The sequence below is a fragment of the Macaca mulatta genome, chromosome 13 (genome assembly GCF_049350105.2).
Source record: "Macaca mulatta isolate MMU2019108-1 chromosome 13, T2T-MMU8v2.0, whole genome shotgun sequence".
Taxonomy (NCBI): domain Eukaryota; kingdom Metazoa; phylum Chordata; class Mammalia; order Primates; family Cercopithecidae; genus Macaca; species Macaca mulatta.
In genome coordinates, this window is record NC_133418.1 from 116,925,008 (window position 1) to 116,931,007 (window position 6,000).

A 6,000-nucleotide genomic window follows, 5' to 3' on the forward strand; every position below is an offset into this window, starting at 1 on the left:
TTAAAGTGTCTTTATAGTTTAAGAAAATCAGTACTTTATTTACTTTTCCAAGCATGTATCTTATCTTTTGATTTTGTTTAGGATGGTCTTGTCAGCAGAAGTATTTTATTTTTATATGACCCACTTTATCAATCTTTTCTTTATGGTTTCTGTTTCTGTTCCTGTTCTGAACTTTGAGATGTCTTTCTCATTATTTTAATGGATATTTGTTATAATCTGATTTTCATCTTGAAAAGATTATTCTAGTTACAGATTAAAAATTAGATGAGGAGATAACAATTAGAAGGCAATCGTAGAAGTCCACATGAGTAAAATTAACAGCCAAGCTTATGATGATGGCAGTGAAAGTGGAAAAACAGGGATGAATTCGAGATCCATTTAGGAGGCAAAATAGACAGGCAATAGATTGGATATGGGAGAAGGTTTTTTTTTTTTTTTTGCTGTTTGAGCAAGTATTTAGAGGATATCATTTACTGAGCTAATATTACTTGTTGTGTGGGGGATCATGAGTGTGGTGTAATACACATTATCTGAAGGTGAATTTGAGATTTCCTAAGGGAGCCATTGAGTACTACGTCTCAGACTGTGTACCGGGGACGCATGCATGAGGAGTGGTGAAATAGTCACGGGTATTTGACAGCATGGGCCCAGATGAGATTTCTTATGAAGACAACATGAAGAGAGCTGGGAGCCGGGAAGGGCTTTGAAGAAGTCCAGCCTTTCGTTGCTGAGTGTAAGAAGGTGATGCTGCTGAAGGCATGGCTCGTGAGCGAGCCCTGGATGCTGCCTGGCTTCCGGATGTACGAGATGGGATGGACCTCGAGCAGAGGGGGGCTGCAGGGTCACCCGGCTGGCCGGGCACAGGCAAGTATCTGCGAGGGTCACTGCGGAGAATTCATTGGGCTGAGTTGCTTTGTCTACCAGGGAACTCTGGGACCCCCATATTTTGCTTTGTGTGGTTTTCTTTCTGCCTTTGTTACCATTTCCACGTTATGAGAGGGGATTCGAGAAACAGATTTCTGTAACTGTGCCCCAACATTGACACCAAGTGTTTTCTCTCTACATTGACTCGTTAGTGAGGCAAAAAGATTTCTTCAAGAGGAATATGCTACATTCTTTCCAAGCAAGACGGCAGAATATATTACAGAAATCACATTTGTGCCTCAAAATCAGGAGATGAAAAACATGGGAAAAGAGTTTTTCAGCAGTTCTACCTAAATGCCGGTTACCATCTGCCTTGTTATTAGTGTGGTGTCGTAGAAACAGCTTGGATTTTAAAAGTATATGGACCTTGGTTCAAATCCCAGCACTGTCTCCTGCTGCAGCTGTGGCTCTGAACAAATGGCTTAACCTTTTTAAACTTCAGTTTTCTCATCTATGAGGTGAGGATAATTGTGTGATTTCCCAGAATTGAATCGAATGAGATGGCACGGACGAGGGCCAGGCAGAGGCTCTGTCACACAGCAGGTGCTTAATGATCTCTGGTGGGTCCTTTCTTCTCCATCCACATCCCGGATCTTTAGCAAGCTCATTCAGTTCTGTGCAAGTACAGTGCTTTTTTCCTCCTGTTAAAAAAAAAAAAAAAACAAACAGCAAAATCCTCTGAATTTCATTCTAAGCAACAAAGGATTACTCAGGTAAAAAGGTCCATTTGTGTTCTAACTAACATTGCCGCTGGTTTCTGGGTAACTGTGGTTGGTGAACAAAATGGTTATAGAGACAGTAGAGGACAGGATCCAGGGACTTGAAAATTCATCTGTTCAGAGCAAGAAGACAGCAGTGAGAAGTGTAGTGGCAAAGGGATATGATGATTAGAGAAAAGTGTAGCCTAATTTGAAGCCTAGAGGCTGGAACTAGGGCTTCTTATGGCATTACAGTCAATCTATTAATCTTTTGAGAGGCTTCACCTAAGCCACCCCATACAGGAAAGATTGTGACATTTCTGAACCAAAGACTAATTTATGTACATCTCATTTTAAAGCACCTGGGCACGATATTCCAGCTGATGCAAACATTCAAAACTTACCAGGTTTTGAGAGAGAAGAGCACACCTGCGTCGACAGGTGGAACTGTCCTGGCACCGGGCCAGTGTGCTCGCACCGCGTCCAAATCTCTGGCACTTGTTTGCTGGTGCATCGGGTTGTACAAGGTATTTGCCTTCTCTGGCCCTCAGAATCCTCACCTTTAAAACGACAATATGATGTGCCCTTTGACCTCTGTGATCCTTTGCAGTCTGACAAACTATGACACAAAAGGCCTGGAGATCTTTGTAACTTTGCTGGGGCTAATATTGGTATTACAATCCCAGGAAGGACTCCATCGCTCATATGAGCAAATTGTATTTTTATTATTCGCATCTCATTGTGCAGCAAAGCATGTATCATTGGTTAATTAATGCTGCCAGCACGGCACTCTGCTAAATGATTGTTTAGCCTAGAGTAGAATAAAATGCTACAATGACCAGTACAGTATCATTATGTAACAGAAAATTAAAAATCTGATAATTTGATTGGAAGTCTCAGGTGAGTTTTTTGTATAAAAATGTTAACCTCAAGTAGCTATAAGCAGGTAAATGTTTTATTCATCCCACTGATATGAAATAAATGCTTATGATATAAATTATGTATAATTAATGCTCCTGGGATAAAACATGTATGCTAATAGGTTGTCAGTTAATTAAGAAAGGAATATGAGGTAAACAAAGGTGATTATAATTTATCTTGGGACCATAAACAGAAATCGTGCCTTAAATAATCTCTTTAAAAAAAAATACATTATACAGCAAATCCTTCATTTTCCTCCAGAGCAGCCGCCTGATGGTATAGAGCAAGTGTTCAGTGGAGATGTTAAACGAAGAGACGGCTCGGGAGAGCAAAGCAGGCTGTGGGCTTACCAACAACAGCTCAGCTGAGGTGGCCCCGTGTGAGCAGTCCTGGTCTCCTTAGGAACATTTTCTGAAACATAGTTTTTTGGAACCTAGAAGCTATATTACAAGAGAGGAGAAAATACATCAACTGATGAAAACTTGAAAAAGTATACCTACACTGAAGGCAGTCTTTGGCATTCTGGCTAATTTCATCTCTTTGAAACTGCCTAATAGATACACTATACTTTTCCCTGTATGTGGCTGGGGAAAGTCACAGTGATGGAAGAGAGGGACCAGGAGAAGATAACCTCTGAGTATTTCTGAGCTCACTCGGCTACACATTCATTCATTCATTCATTCATTCAACAAACATTTCTTAACTACATAGAGTGCTCAGCATGGAGGATAGAAATGTGCCGTGGGTAATGCCATCTTGTCTCTTTTCTCCTCTCGCATGGTGGTCTCCATTGACCTATGGGATCTGGGTATTCAGGTGAAAATATCCAGCTGAGAGTTGGATATAGAAGCTCAAAGGTCTGGGGGAAAAATGAAGGCTTAGGCTATTTGAGCTGTGTGAGCAGGGGACAGAAGGGAGTGTCCGGGGATGATGAACATTCAGGGGCAGGAAGTGGTGAAGTCCAGCAGGGAAAAGCACTCCACTCCAATCAGCAGGTCAGAAGGTCACTTGGAGAAGCCTCTAGAAAGGCAGAGTCACCCACTATGTCACTGCAGCAGAGACGGTGAGCCAGGAAAAAACAAACAAACAAACAAAAAACAGAAGTTTCAGGTAGATTTTGAAATTATGCAAGTTTGGTGGAAGCAGCTACAGCAAAGTGGAGGGTGCAGGCTCCACCACACCCACTCAAAAGGGTATCTAGAAGCAGGCAGAAGATCATGGCAGCCTTGCCAGAGACCAGTTTAGATGAGACGTGAGTAGGGGAGAGGCTTTGGATGGTAAGCCAACATGGGAGGAGTCAGTTTGGAGGGTAATGCAGGTTCAAGAGTGAGACAAGAAAGAGTGGCTCAGTTTGGGGGATTGTAGAGACGCACTCTTGTATAAACTGCTGGAAACAGTCCTTAAAGGAAGATGGGAGGATTGATGGCATGGCGGAATGGTTCTGCATGAAGAACCCAAGGCCATCCTCCATCCCTGAGGCAGGGGAAAGGGGATGAGGATAGTGAGGGCCTCTCTGCAGGCATATGGGCAGAGGGACTCAGGTGTCCTATTGGCTTCAGGTTCTTCTAAAGTAGAAGTTCAAAATCAAATGCTGGAACAGGCAAAGGAGGTGAGCAACTAAAATCATGGTGAATATTGAGAATTGTCATCAAGAGAAACAGGAGAGGAAATTCACCAGGGACGAGAAAAAGCCTAATTGCCTCCTTCAAAGTGCGGTTTCCTTCCATCTGCAGTTCATTCTTTCCGTTATGCAGAGGAGATGGGGGACTGCCAGGAGATGGAGGACTCTGTGAGATGGGGGACTCTGTGAGGAGATGGGGAACTCTGTGAGATGGGGGACTTTGTGAGATGGGAGACTTTGTGAGGAGATGGAGGACTCTGTAAGGAGATGGAGGGCTCTGTGAGATGGGGGACTCTGAGGAGATGGAGGACTCTGTGAGATGGGAGACTCTGTGAGGAGATGGAGGACTCTGTGAGGAAATGGAGGATTCTGTGAGATGGGGGACTCTGAGGAGATGGAGGACTCTGTGAGATGGAGGACTCTGTGAGATGGAGGACTCTGTGAGATGGGGAACTCTGTGAGGAGATGGAGGACTGTGAGATGGAGGACTCTGTGAGATGGGGAACTCTGTGAGAAGATGGAGGACTGTGAAATGGAGGACTCTGTGAGGAGATGGAGGACTCTATGAGATGGGAGACTCTGTGAGGAGATAGGGGACTCTGAGGTGATGGAGGACTGTGAGATGGAGGACTCCGTGAGATGGAGGACTCTGTGAGATGGGAGACTTTGTGAGGAGATAGAGGACTCTGTAAGGAGATGGAGGGCTCTGTGAGGAAATGGAGGATTCTGTGAGATGGGGGACTCTGAGGAGATGAAGGACTCTGTGAGATGGAGGACTCTGTGAGATGGAGGACTCTGTGAGATGGGAGACTCTGTGAGGAGATGGAGGACTCTGTAAGGAGATGGAGGGCTCTGTGAGATGGGGGACTCTGTGAGATTGGGAACTCTGTGAGGAGATGGAGGACTGTGAGATGGGGGACTCTGTGAGATGGGGAACTCTGTGAGATGGAGGACTGTGAGATGGTGGACTCTGTGAGGAGATGGAGGACTCTGTGAGATGGAGGACTCTGTGAGATGGAGGACTCTGTGAGATGGGGAACTCTCTGAGGAGATGGAGGACTGTGAGATGGAGGACTCTGTGAGATGGGGAACTCTGTGAGAAGATGGAGGACTGTGAGATGGAGGACTCTGTGAGATGGGGAACTCTGTGAGATGGGGACTGTATGAGATGGGGGACTCTGGGAGATGGGAGATTCTATGAGGAGATGGAGGACGCTGTGAGATGGAGGACTCCTCTTCCTGCAAGGAGGACTTTCCATCTTCCTTTCTCTTATGCAGAAGAGATGGAGGCCCCTACAGGGAAATTCTCTTCTTTAGTATTCCACATACTCCTTGAGTTGGGGGTTTAAAATGCTTATTTTACCAAACCCTCTCCTACAGCTTTATGAGACATTAAATGTTCTCTTTTCTTACCAAATGAGAAAATAACATTTTATCTGATTCCAGAGATTCACAATCTCCAATTTAGCAGGATGAAAAGAAGAGAAGACATTTCTGTAGATGAGACCATGACAGGAAGCTGCCAACCCCACAGGCTGTTCTTATCCTGTGCCCAATACCAGGGATGTGAGAAAGTTTTTCCTACAAAAGGAGCTGGGAAGAGCTGCTTATGATTGGCAGATCCTGCATCTCTTGAGTTACGTACTTTGATGAGGGTTGTTACAAAGCACCACAAATGCATGAGGGACCCTACACAGTGGGGGCAGAAATCCCATCAGCATTGTTCTCTGCCTCATTCAGACAGATAGAACTCCCAGCACTTTCATGTCATAGGGGCATCAGTTTGAGTAACTCAGTATTTACAAACTCAAAATGGTTTCTGAGTTACAGATGAAA